At 39.2% G+C, this 14,726-nt stretch overlaps 2 non-coding genes across 2 annotated transcripts; one reads left to right on the top strand and one right to left on the bottom strand.

Annotated features, from left to right (window-relative positions):
* Positions 1–1,736: 1,736 nt before the first annotated feature.
* trnas-aga (transfer RNA serine (anticodon AGA)) lies at positions 1,737–1,818 on the bottom strand. The gene has a single exon. It is a non-coding gene; the product is annotated as a tRNA-Ser (tRNA).
* An 11,299-nt stretch (positions 1,819–13,117) lies between these two features.
* Positions 13,118–13,199, top strand: trnas-uga (transfer RNA serine (anticodon UGA)). Its single transcript has one exon. It is a non-coding gene; the product is annotated as a tRNA-Ser (tRNA).
* The last annotated feature ends 1,527 nt before the right edge of the window (positions 13,200–14,726 follow it).

The following is a 14,726-nucleotide window of genomic DNA, read 5'->3' as shown; positions in this document are numbered from 1 at the left end:
TATCTATACAATCAATTGCTAATGGGCAGTTAGTCTGTGGTGGACATGTAGGACTCCCCCTGAACATAGTGCACCCTTCAAAACATATAAATTCCACTGACCACCAAGTGATGATTTCAGCCAATGCAAATAAATTCCATTTGGGTAGTCCCACATACAGTCAAATGAATGGGCAGTGGTCTGTTGAATAAATTGTATGTGGGTAGTCCCACTTACAGTCAAATGAATGGGCAGTGGTTTGTTGGTGGACATATAGCTATACAATCAATTGCTAATGGACAGATAGTCTGTTGAATAAATTGTACGTGGGTAGTCCCACATACAGTCAATTGAATGGGCAGTGGTCTGATTGTGGACATATTGCTATACAATCAATTGCTAATGGACAGATAGTCTGTTGAATAAAGTATAAGTGGGTAGTCCCACTTACAGTCAATTGAATGGGCAGTGGTGTGTTGGTGGACATATTGCTATACAATCAATTGCTAATGGACAGATAGTCTGTTGAATAAATTGTACATGGGTAGTCCCACTTACAGTCAAATGAATGGCCAGTGGTCCATCGCCTTAACCACTCGGCCACAACCACTTCAAAACAGACACATATAGCTTTTATCTGGCTTGTGGCATCAATACAGCCCACGCGAATGGCAGAACTGCTTGGTCAGGCAAACCTGCCAGTGTTGCTCTCAAAGCAGCACCTTTGCCAGCTTCGTCATACTTCTCTCTAGAGATTGCCACCTAGCCCTCCACTAGCTAAACCTAAATTCCAATGGGAAGAAATTCAACTTGGATATTATCCCTTTTAGATGTTTCTCACATCCAAGAGATCAAGTATACGTTCATTTAGAAGGGAAAGCAGAATTAAGTCAGCTTTCCCAATCTATTTTTGTCTAGAGAGCCGAGTAATTATTACTAGAATGTTACAATGAGCTCACTTAATTTTTCTCTTTAAGAAGATAAAGCAGTAATATTCCAAAAAGCCAGTAGAAAGGCAACCTTTCATTGCTCTGATATGGATGATTCTCTACTCAATATCAAGCATTAACTCTTGAGCTTGCTATTTAAGGCCTCTATGTCAGGGGGTAGCAAAGCCACAGCTCCTACTGCCTGACTTGGACCTTTTGGAACGGTGCCCACTTCAGGCTCGAAACGAGACACGGGTCAGCAAGTGAAATACAAAAGAAGAATCTTGTACAAAGACACGGCCAAAGGCATAATTATTGAATCTAAGTGACAGCCACTCTAAAACAAGAGAATAAAGCCAAAGCAAAACAGAGAGCAAGCCTAGTCAGCTTAACCAATAGGCCATGACTACACCCTTCTGCCCTACTGTACTCTTTTGGCTGGATGAGCAAAGCACAGGACACAGCAGAGCTTGAGAGAACACACACAGTTGAAAGGCATGTGTCAGCAGAAGTGTCAAAATGAACTAGCTTTCTTCGTCTACTGGAAACAGCTGCTGTGACCTGAATTCAAACCAGGGTTGCTGCGGCCACAATACACAGTACTAACCACTATAAGATCACAGCACACCACACACCTAGTGTGTAAAGCATCTGCTCAGACCTGCTAATATTTTAAAAGCCTTATGCTTGCCTGTCTTGCTGTGTACATTTAAAAGGTCTTCTGAAGCATACATGAACCACAATTCTTTTCAAAATACATTACATTGTCACAGAACTTTTTTTTAACGATTATAACACCAAAAAACCATTGTTGATAAACAGCAGCCTCGTAGTCAGCAGGATTTGAACCTGCGTGGGGAGACCCCAATGGATTTCTAGTCCATCGCCTTAACCACTTGGCCATGACTACTCCAAAATAGTCACATATAGCTTTTATCTGGCTTGTGGCATCAATGCAGCCCAAGCAAATGGCAGAACTGCTTGGTCAGGCAAACCTGCAAGTGTTGCTCTCAAAGCAGCACCTTTGCCAGCTTCGTCATACTTCTCTCTAGAGATTGCCACCTAGCCCTCCACTAGCTAAACCTAAATTCCAATGGGAAGAAATTCAACTTGGATGTTTCTCACATCCAAGAGATCAAGTATACGTTCATTTAGAAGGGAAAGCAGAATTAAGATTCACTGTAAACTGATAGCCCAAACAGGGACATCAACCCTGTATCCTCAGATTAAAAGTTTCATGCGTTACTTGCTGAGCTACCCAGGCTCCTGAAAGCTTTGACACCCCCGTGAATATAAAGACAGTCCAGCCAATATGTGCACTTGACCTGTTGTCTAAGATAATTTCAAATCAAATCAAATCAAATCACTTTATTGTCACACTACCATTTTTTAATTTGCAATGAACTCTACAAAGAATAAGGATTGGGAGTGTTGTGCTGCTCTTGGCAGGAAGGGAATGCTAAAAAAAAGTCTGGGATCCATTTTATGGCAGCTTTCCCAATCTATTTTTGTCTAGAGAGCCGAGTAATTATTACTAGAATGTTACAATGAGCTCACTTAATTTTTCTAACAGAGCACATAAGAGCTCTTTGAGTGGAGGACCTATGCATTTACATGAGAATTTCTTCTCTTTAAGAAGATAAAGCAGTAATATTCCAAAAAGCCAGTAGAAAGGCAACCTTTCATTGCTCTAATATGGAAGATTCTCTACTCAATATCAAGCATTAACTCTTGAGCTTGCTTTTTAAGGCCTCTAAGTCCTTTTTATTTTTTTTTATTTTTTATTTTTTTACTAGGTGTGGTTTTATTTCCGATTACAGTACATTCTACAGATGCATGTGTTACATTACCTTGAAACAACATGGTCATTTAATGCCACCTCTTAAAAATTACATAATTTAAAAATCTCCTTCACTCCCAGGCAACTTCCACATTAGATCCTTTAAAACACCACAAACTTTTGGGGTAAAAACACCATAAAAAACATCCAACTTATTTTCCCATTTAAAGTACTCATACAATACTTCAATATACAATTAGGTTTTCCTTTTAAAAACAATCCAAACATCCAACATGATTTTTTCCTTTTTTGCTACAATTCTTCTCTCCCATATTGCACTTTTCATTAGCATCACACACAGATTAATACAACTTTTGTTTTTACCCTTTTCTTCCATCCCAAACATCACCACTCTGTTCCATTCTACAGTCTTCTCATTTAATTCCCCTCTCAACATTTCAATCAATCTTTTACACTTTTCCTTAAAATCTTCCAGTTCTCTACAATTTAAAAACAAGTGTAAAAAACTTTCATCTTCCCCATTACAAACTTTACATATTTCACTTAGTTCCATGTGGATTTTTTTTTTAAAATAACGTCAGTAAAAATTGCTCTGTGTCTGATTAAATATTCAAAACTCTCCAATTTTGCATCTATCATTATACCTTTCATGCTATTCCATATATCCTCTTCTTTTAGATCTTTGTATTTCTGTACCCAGTACTCATTGGCTTTTGGTTTCCTAAAAACCCCCTCTCTAAAAAAATTGTAAAACATTTTCACAGTACATTCATTAAAAGCATATACTTTTTCTCCCAACTTTACATGTACTTCTTTCCCTAGTTTCTCTTCCTCCATATCTTCTATTCTTTTTATCCACTCTTTGGGTATTGCTTCTTTCATTATTTCATACTTATTTTGTAGTTCTTGTTCATTAAAATCCTCTTTTGCCACTTCCATTGTATCTATTATATACTGTAATGGTAAAAATCCCTCTTTAAATTCATATAAAATATCTCTAACTCTTGTGATCCCAACATCCCACCATTTCTTTAAAAAAAATCACATTCCCCTGATTTAAAATGCCGCTGTTTAAGAACAAAGGCTGATTTAAAATGCTCTCTCTACCTTGAGGATTAAAATTAACAATAGTTAAAAATTTCCCCCAAACAAAAATCTGGCATTCCTTTCACCATCCAATTCTTAGTTTTCATCCATAAAATATTATCTCCCAAATTAAAATTCCCACATTTATTTAAAAAATATTCCATTGTCTTTTTCCATGCTGTTTTACTTTTCTCATCTAGATACTTTTTTATTACTTTAACTCTTAAGCTATTTTTTCTTTGTTCCACGTCTATCAATCCCATCCCTCCCTTTCCTACTTCTCCTATTATAGTATCGTATGCAATTCTTGGAGGTTTTCCATCCCATATAAAATCCCAAAAACATTTTTTCAACCTTTTTTCCACCCACATTGGCGTAGAAGTCACATATAAAACATACCATAACTTTGCTACCATTAAAACATTTACAATTAAAACTTTCCCCTTTAAACTTAAAGTCCTCAGTTTCCAAAAGTTTAACCTTCTTTCAATTCCTCCTAGTATTTCTTCCCACATTACTTCTTCAACATATTTTTAGTCTTTCCCTATTAAAACACCTAAGATCTTTATTTCCTTTGATTCTTTAAACTTAAAATCATTTGCTAAAACACTCGCCCCTCCAAATCTCATATATACTGTTTTCTTCACATTTACTTCACATTTTCCCACCATATTCTTTTTCCTTTTCAATGATTTCCTTTATAATTAAAACATAATCTTCATTCTTTAAAACCTCTGTGTTTAAAACCCATACTCCCGGCCCTCTTTTCATTGTACTCCAGTCTATTTGTATATAAATTGGCTTGTGATCACTTAAGCTTGTTTCTACATATTTTATTTTTCCGATAAAACCCTCTATATTTCTGCTACATAAAATGAAATCTATTCTTGTTTTGACATCTATTAATGTCATCCCATTTGCATGTGTGAACATCTGCTGAGTTGAAATTGCTTTGTAATAATCTCAAGACCAACTATTTGATCCTTTTCAGTTATTGTTTGTTCCTTCTTATTTTTGCTTTATTGGGAATGTCTCTATTGCCATGTTCATTTTTATAGTTTCTTTTTTTGTTTTTATTTTCTACTGCAGGAGCTGGAGTCCCACGGCCGGAGTGCTTTTCCTTGTGGTGGTGGTTCTTCTTTATCGTGTGCAGTGTACACTTTGTGTGTGATGGTGTGATTCGACTGCACGGGTGTGTGTGCGCGTGAACGTGTGCCCCGTAAAACCGAACTCCACAGTGATTCCTGTCATTGGGAGCCCCCGCCCTGCTGTTATTATTTGGTATTTGCTTTACAGATATATATAATTGCTATTTTGGCTTGTGTGTGTTTCTTTGATCTGAAGTGATCTTGTTAGTGTTTGATGTGGATCTTAGTGTCCAACATTTTTAATCACTTTTGTATTAATAAACATTTGTATTATTGTACTCACGTCTCTCCTGTCTAACTTTATGAGGGAACCGAACCTGTGTGCTTTACTCAATGTTTGAGTATTTTCCCTGGGGTTAACTCCTAGGGTGGCGTAGTCAGACTTTTATTTTTAAATCAACTTGAGCTTGTGTCTCGAAACTGCACCCACTCGTCACATATGCTTCAGAAGACCTTTTAAATGTACACAGCGAGACAGGCAAGCATAAGGCTTTTTAAATATTAGCAGGTCTGAGCAGATGCTCTATGCACTAGGTGTGTGGTGTGCCGTCATCGTATAGTGGTTAGTACTCTGTGTTGCGGCTGCAGCAACACCTGTTCGAATCTGGCTCACAGCAGCTGTTTCCAGTAGACTAAGAAAGCTAGCTCATTTTGAAACTTCTGCTGACACAAGCCTGTCAACTGTGTGTGTTCTCTCAAGCTCTGCTGTGTCCTGTGCTTTGCCCATCCAGCCAAAAGAGTACAGTAGTGCAGAAGGGTGTAGTCATTCCGGGAGTTTCAAGAGCCTGTGACCTTTTGACCCCTCTTTTCCAGATGTCCCATTATCCCTTTGAATCAATGCATTTTTCACAACGTTTTCATGGACAACGTCCCTAAATGGGCCAAATGAATGGAAAATAAGGTCAAAAGGTCACGAAACTCTCCACGCTGTCTAAGGGCACTCTGACGATACGCATATGTCAATTTCGAGTCGTTCGGACCTTTTGGAGCCCCGTTCGCCAACCCGTTGCAGACAATGAATGAAACAAATTGCACGTGGACATTTTCTAGAAAGCACCCACAGCCCCCAAATTTCACACGGCGGTAGCCTGACGTCCCTCCAAAGACATACTGAGAGCACGTGGCTCTAGAAAAAAGGAAAGTTTTTTTTTGGGAGTTTGTACAAGATTCCCTCACAAAGGCCTCTTGCACTGATAGCTTGACAGAGCCTCGTGACTGATTAGAGAAAACTAGGTTGGGGGTCTGATTATATGCTCAGGAAGGTTCTAGAGACCCCAAATTTTGGTTCCTGAATCGGGGGGCCCTTTTGCGCGAGTTTCTGGAGTTTCAAGAGCCTGCAAACTTTTGACCCCTGTTAGCCAGACGTCCCACTTGCCCTTTGAACCAATGCCTTTTTCACAACGTGTTCGTGGACAACGTCCCTAAATGGGCCAAATGAATGGGAAAAAAGGTCAAAAGGTCACGAAACTCCCCACGCTGTCTAAGGACGCCCTGACGATGCGCATATGTCGTTTTTGAGTCGATTGGACCTTTTGGTGCCCCGTCCATTGACCCGTTTGAAATGAATGAAATTTTATGGCAGATGGACTTTTTCTAGAAAGCTCCTCTGGGCCCCAAACTTCACGTGCTGGTAGACCTGGGGGTTTCGAATGCTTCCCCTAGCGTGTCATATTAAAAGCGCAACTCTCTAGAATGAATTTTTTTTTCCATTTTTTTTTTGCTTGAATGAGAGACCTCACAGGCCTTTTGCTCTCAAAGCCAGAAAGAGCCTCTCGCATGTGCAAAGTCATTTGGGTGTTCATTTAAGGAAGAGTGCTGAAAGAGTGAAAATGTCTAGAGCTTCCAAATTTTAGGCACTGATTCCGGGGCCCCTGGGGCCGATATTCTCAACTCTCTTGGAGTCAGACAAAATGTAACAGGACCAACTCATCGCCATAATCATAGATTTAATTCTTTCATATGGAGTTGATGTTGATAATATAGAAATTCTGCAGCAGAGCGATGACATCTCGGATCATTACCTCGTCTCTTGCATGCTGCAATCAGCTAATGTTACTCAATCTACACCACGCTATCGTTCAGGTAGACCTATTCTTAAGACTCTTCCAGATCTATCTCATATATTCAATAAACCCCAAAGCCCAGAAGAACTTGATGAAATAACAAAAAATTTAAATGCAGTCTTCTCTAGCACCCTTGATGTTGTCGCCCCACTTCGATTAAAGAAAATTAAAGAAATAAGCCCTGCACCATGGTACAATGATCACACTCATGCTCTCAAGAGAGCAGCTCGGAAAATGGAGCGCATGTGGAAAAATACAAAATTAGAAGTATTTCAGGGTGCATGGAAGGATAGTGTCTGTAGCTACAAACACGCACTCAAAGCTGCCAGGTCAGCATATTTTAGTAAACTCATAGAAAATAACCACAACAATCCTAGATGTTTATTCAGTACTGTGGCTAAATTGGTTAGGAATAAATCCTCAACCGAACCAGATATTACGTCACAGCTCAAGAGTAATGACTTCATGAATTTCTTCACAGATAAAATTGAAATAATCAGAAATAAAATTGGAATTATGCAATCATCTGTCATAGCACCTCAGAAAGCAGTGTCAAATAATTTCCCTCATGTGCAACTTCAATCCTTCGCTATCATAGGTCATGAAGAGCTAACAAAACTTATCGAAACATCAAAAGCCACAACTTGTTTGTTAGATCCTATACCAACTGAGCTCTTAAAAGAGGTATCTCCTGTAATATCAGAACCTCTTCTTAATATCATTAACTCCTCGCTATGCTTAGGACATGTCCCAAGAAACTTTAAAATGGCAATTATCAAACCGCTAATTAAGAAGCCACAACTTAATCCTGGAGAACTTGCTAATTATAGACCGATTTCAAATCTCCCGTTTATGTCAAAAATACTAGAAAAGGTAGTATCCTCCCAAATATGTTCATTTCTACAGAGGAATAGTATATATGAAGAAATTCAATCAGGATTTAGGCCTCATCACAGTACAGAGACTGCACTTATCAGAGTTACAAATGACTTGCTCTTATCATCTGATCGCGGATGCATTTCTCTTCTAGTGCTTTTAGATCTTAGTGCTGCATTCGACACGATAGATCACGATATTCTCTTGAATAGGCTAGAGAATTATGTTGGAATTTGTGGAGTGGCATTAGCATGGTTTAGGTCATATTTAGCAGACCACTACCACTTTGTCTATGTAAATGAGGAATTGTCAAACCAAACAAAAGTAAAATATGGAGTGCCACAGGGATCAGTTTTAGGGCCTCTGCTTTTCTCCATGTATATGCTTCCCCTGGGAGATATTATCAGGAATCGTGGAATAAGTTTCCACTGGTATGCTGACGATACACAACTTTATATTTCTTCAAAACCTGATGAGATTTCACAATTCTCAAAATTAGCAGAGTGTATTAATGAAATAAAAGATTGGATGGCCAGAAATGTCCTTCTACTCAATTCTGACAAAACAGAGGTTCTAATTATTGGACCAAAAATCTCTAAAAATAAGCCACTAAAATATAATTTGACTCTAGATGGATGTACTGTTACATCATCTTCAACAGCGAAGAACTTAGGTGTTATATTTGATACCAATCTGTCCTTTGAAAATCAAATTACAAATTTTTGTAGAACAGCATTCTTCCACCTAAGAAATATTGCTAAATTAAGGCATATGCTCTCGGTTGCTGATGCCGAAAAACTAATTCATGCGTTCATGACCTCAAGACTAGATTATTGTAATGCATTACTGGGAGGATGTCCAGCAAGATCAATAAATAAACTTCAATTGGTTCAAAATGCAGCAGCCAGAGTGCTGACGAGAACCAAGAAATATGATCATATTAGCCCCATTTTATCATCGTTACATTGGCTACCTGTTAAATTCCGTATTGATTTTAAAATTCTGTTAACTACGTACAAAGCTTTGAATGGTCTAGCTCCGCAGTACTTAAGTGATCTTCTACCACGCTATATTCCAACACGTTCATTAAGATCGCAAAATTCTGGCCTATTAATAGTTCCTAGAATATCAAAATCCACTAACGGAGGAAGATCCTTTTCATATTTGGCTCCTAAACTATGGAATAGTCTCCCAAACACTGTTCGAGATGCAGACACACTCTCTCAGTTTAAGTCTAGACTAAAGACTCATCTATTTAGCCAGGCATACACCTAATTTATCCTCCAACCCACAATTAGGCTGCTTTAGTTGGGTCTGCCGGAACCAGAAACCAGAAACATTGAGCATGATCTCTTACTCTGCAATAAATTAAATGGCATCTACGCTTACATCTTTTTATTTGTTTCCCTGTCTCAACCTCGGGACTCTTATCCTGAGGTCACCAGAACCGGCTGGATCCAGCACCATTCCTGCTTCATGTTGGACTCCACTGCTACATGTCGCAGAATGATGATGACTAAATGCAGCCGCTGCCAGCCAAACATCACTTCAATCTATTATGACGGACTTCAGAGGATGAAATGATGCCAACTCCAACCTGCATCACCTCGGTCTATTGATGGACTACGATCTTGAAATGGAATGCATAGATTAACTATTGCCAACAAAAGTCTTCATCAGCCAATTAACAAGGACAATTGCATCTATGTGAACTTCTGCAATTAATCAAGATGGACTTCAAAGACTTTGGTCATTAATCTTACAGTTCAAACACAATCGATGTTTAATCACTGACCCTTAACACTTAGTTTAATAATTTTAAACCATGATTTTACCTATACATAATTAATATTGACATTACATTCATAATGTTAGCCAGAGGGGAACTGGCCCCCACAGTGAGTCTGGTTTCTCCCAAGGTTATTTTTCTCCATTAATCAACATCTTATGGAGTTTTGTGTTCCTTGCCACAGTCGCCTACAGCTTGCTCACTGGGGTTATTAATACAATTATCATTTAATTATTTTTAAACAGTATTAAAATTTGTATTTTATCGAAATTACACAATGACGATTAATCGACTTTATAGACATTACAGTTTTATCGTCTGTTAATGCTGATATTCTGTAAAGCTGCTTTGAAACGATGTGTGTTGTGAAAGGCACTATACAAATAAAATTGACTTGACTTGACTTGACTTGGGGTCCTGCGACCTTTTGACCTCTTTTTACAAGAAATCCCATTTGCCCATTGAACCAATGCAATTCTACAGCGGTTTCGTGTACGGGGTTAAAATTGATGCAAAGACTTGGGGGCTTCGAATGTTTCATTGTTGGGTCCTCAGAAACAACATATTAAAAAGGTGTGTCCCTCAGAGTTAAGGAAGTACTTTAAACAAAAATCAAGAATAATATTATAGGAAAATTATTGCCACATTACACACATTAGTCAGCCAATTAAGCACTTAACGAAGCCATTGGGACTTGAAACTTTGCACATTGACTAGGGGGCCCCTGAGAAGCAACAGATTCACATTTGGAGTTGTTTGAAGCTTTCGGGGTCGTGTACATGGTCCCGCTGTGAAAATGAATGGTACAAATGATAAGTGGGACGTGCTCTAACTTTGCTCCCTGACCTCATACGGACCCCAAGTTTCACATGGTGACACGTCAAAAGCCCCTTATCGACACAATAAGAGGACTAAGGTCTAGGATGTAAAAAGTATTTTTCATTATTTTCAACAGATCTCTCTGCCTGTCATAAGAATCAATGAGACAGGCTTCAATTTAGGCCTGTGTGCAAAGGTACTTTCATCAGAGGCTTTAATACTTAGCAAGCCCCCAGGGCCTCCAAAATCTAGGACCTGAATCGGGGGCCCCTGACGATCGAATATCTGAAATTTCATGGTTCCATGACCTTCGGAACCTCCTTTTCTAGACGTCCCACTTGCCCATTGAACCAATGCAATTCTACAGCGGTTTCGTGTACGGGGTTAAAATTGATGCCAAGACCTGGGAGCTTTGAATGCTTCATTGTTGGGCCCTCAAAAACAACATATTAAAAAGGTGTGTCCCTCAGAGTTAAGGAAGTACTTTAAAAAAAATAAAAAAAAATATTGTAGGAAAATTATTGTCACATTACACTTATTAATCAGCCAATTAAGGACTTAACGAAGTCATTGGGACTTGAAACTTTGCACACTGACTAGGGGGCCCCTGAGAAGCTATTGTTGTGAATTTGGAGCCGTTTGGACCTTTCAGGGTTGTGTACACGGACCCACTGTGAAAATGAACGGTACAAATGGTAAGTGGGACGTGTTCTAACTTTGCACCCTGAGCTCCAAAGGACCCCAAATGTCACACGGTGACACGTCAAAAGCCCCTTATCAACATATTAAGAGGACTAAGGTCTATAGGATGTAAAAAAGTATTTTTCATTATTTTCAACAGATCTCTCTGCCTGTCATAGGAATCAGTGAGACAGGCTGAATTTTTGGCCTGTGTGCAACAGTACATTCATCAGAGGCTTTAATACTTAGCAAGCCCCCAGGGCCTCCAAAATTTAGGACCTGACTCGGGAGCCCCTGCGAAGCTACTGTTGTGAATTTGGAGCTGTTTGGACCTTTCGGGGTCTTGTACACGGACCCGCTGTGTAAATACAAGGTACAAATTGTACGTTGGATGTGCTCTAACTTTGCTCCCTGAGTTCCAACGCAGCCAAAATTTCACTCGGTTGCACACCTGGTGCCCCTCTATCACATGCTAATAAGACAGACTCCTCCTGCGATATTTTTTTTTCACCTTCAAAATATGCCTTTTTGAGGGTGTGGGCGGGCACCACGACCACCAAACACATGGCCCGTGAAATCCCAGAGCGTAAAAACCTATTTGGGAAAAACAGTTAGTTAGGGGGATGATAATGGGTCCGTGGACAGCCCCGCCCCCCCAGGGTGGTCAGGGGGTCTCCCTGGTCAATTTGGCAAAATAGTGGGTCAGGGGGATGATAATGGGTCCGCCGACTACGAGGCTGCTGTTTATCAACCATGCTTTTTTTGGTGCTATGATCGTTAAAAAAAAAGTTCTGTGACAATGTAATGTATTTTGAAAAGAATTGTGGTTCATGTATGCTTCAGAAGACCTTTTAAATGTACAAAGCCAGACAGGCAAGCATAAGGCTTTTTAAATATTAGCAGGTCTCAGCAGATGCTTTATGCACTAGGTGTGTGGTGTGCCATGATCGTATAGTGGTTAGTACTCTGTGTTGTGGCTGCAGCAACCCTGGTTTGAATCCGGGTCACGTTAGCCGGTTCCAGTAGACGAAGAAAGCTAGCTCATTTTGACACTTCTGCTGACACAAGCCTTTCAACTGTGTGTGTTCTCTCAAGCTTTGCTGTGTCCTGTGCTTTGCCCATCCAGCCAAAAGAGTACAGTAGTGCAGAAGGGTGTAGTCATGGCTGAGTGGTTAAGCTGACTAGGCTTGCTCTCTGTTTTGCTTTGGCTTTATTCTCTTGTTTTAGAGTGGCTGTCACTTAGATTCATTAATTATGCCTTTGGCGTGTCTTTGTACAAGATTCTTCTTTTGTATTTCACTTGCTGACCCGTGTCTCGTTTCGAGCCTGAAGTGGGCACTGTTCCAAAAGGTCCAAGTCAGGCAGTAGGAGCTGTGGCTTTGGTACCCCCTGATGACTTAGAGGCCTTAAATAGCAAGCTCAAGAGTTAATGCTTGATATTGAGTAGAGAATCTTCCATATCAGAGCAATGAAAGGTTGCCTTTCTACTGGCTTTTTGGAATATTACTGCTTTATCTTCTTAAAGAGAAGAAATTCTCATGTAAATGCATAGGTCCTCCACTCAAAGAGCTCTTATGTGCTCTGTTAGAAAAATTAAGTGAGCTCATTGTAGCATTCTAGTAATGATTACTCGGCTCTCTAGACAAAAATAGATTGGGAAAGCTGACTTAATTCTGCTTTCCCTTCTAAATGAACGTATACTTGATCTCTTGGATGTGAGAAACATCCAAAAGGGATAATATCCAAGTTGAATTTCTTCCCATTGGAATTTAGGTTTAGCTACTGGAGGGCTAGGTGGCAATCTCTAGAGGGAAGTATGACAAAGCTGGCAAAGGTGCTGCTTTGAGAGCAACGCTGGCAGGTTTGCCTGACCAAGCAGTTCTGCCATTTGCTTGGGCTGTATTGATGCCACAAGCCAGATAAAAGCTGTACTTGACCATTTTTATGTAGTCGTTGCCGAGTGGTTGTGGCGATGGATTTGAAATCCATTGGGGTTTCCCCATGCAGGTTCAAATCCTGCCGATTACGGTGCTACTGTTAATTTGCTTCCTTTTTTTGGTATTAAGATTGTTAATAAAATAGTTATTTGTAATGCTATGAATTTTGAAAAGACCCAGATAGCAAAAAATATCCGCACGGCTTCTTTTTGCTGCCGTCCCTAAGCTGTCGGCTATAGGTGCGTCCCACTGGGGATGAAACGTTTGCCGCCGAATTCGTCACTCCCATTTCTTGCGATATGCCGCCCGCGAAAAGCATGGCTGGCGGCAAGCCGCTTTGAAATACAAGGATTTCTACTCTCAAAATCGACCAGCCATGTTGGCTATTTTTTGCTCCAAAGCCATTAGGGTTTATAACAGAGTCTTGACTCTTGATTCCATGATAAGGTAAGGTTTAGGAAATGACATTTAAATTACTTTGAAACTCTGAAGCGATTATACAGTAATATATGTAAAATATATTGAATTATTTTATGCACTTGAAAATTGTTTACATTTCTTTGATTGCTGCACATTTGAGACATGCATCAATAAACCAAAAAGAATTCCTTTTGTAAAACTTACTTGGCAATAAATATCTTTATGATTCTGATTAGGTTTTAAAATAGATATTTAATTCATGGTATGAACAATTTAGCAGAATAAATTGATGAAGTTAGACTTTTCACGAATGCCTGACTATCAGTGAACAGTGAAAGACATCTGCAACATGGCCAAAATCTCGGGTATACTTTAATTTTTTTTATTAATATGAAACCATGGTGATATCTGTCATAAACATGAAAATCCCTGTTTTGACGTGAAGGATAAACTCAATGAAAAAGCGATATTATCCTCTTCTTTCACAGTTGCGCAGAAATTTCGTTTATGTCTACATTTTTTCCAACCTCGATTTTTTTTTTTGTTATTTTACCTTTTACAGGTTTTGCAATTATGACCTGTACAAATGTATAAGAAAGTGTTAAAGTCCCTGTAAAGGCAATAAAAAAAAAATCTAAACGCATTATAAATGTTAAAAATGTATTGCTAAAACACATTACAAAGACTGAACTGTGAAGTTCCGCTGTCGCCATATCTGTTTCCGGTTTACTTGCGCGTCGCCCAAAATGTCTGTTTTTACTCGATGTCTCCAGAATCTTCCGAAAATACGCGTCAGCGATGTTCATCGCATTGTTGATGCCTGGTCCCCTGCTCCGACAAGCAAGAGGGACAAGGGCTTTAAACTCTACATATCGAGTTATCTGCACAACTACAAGGGTAAGTATTTTAATTTAATGTGGTGTGCCGGCAGATAGCGGCTAAGCTAGTTCGCCACGTGTTCATTTTTTATGTTACAAGGTTAGTATAGAAGCTTGTTTTTTCTTAGTTTTAAAGCAGACTGTTTGTTAATTTTTGTGATAATTGTAATATAAATTATATTAACTTGCTCTCCTCTCAGTTTCTAATAAAGTTCAGGGCACAGGTGAAGTCACTGTGCTACAGGTCCACGAGGAAAGCAGATAAACCTCACAGTTGAGTGTATGGTGAAGCAAGAGTTGATAAGACCGCAGTTATAGGC

Source organism: Xyrauchen texanus, chromosome 6, assembly GCF_025860055.1.
Source record: "Xyrauchen texanus isolate HMW12.3.18 chromosome 6, RBS_HiC_50CHRs, whole genome shotgun sequence".
Lineage (NCBI taxonomy): Eukaryota > Metazoa > Chordata > Actinopteri > Cypriniformes > Catostomidae > Xyrauchen > Xyrauchen texanus.
Note: the sequence above shows the minus strand (reverse complement) of the source record. Positions and strands in the feature narration are given on the sequence as shown.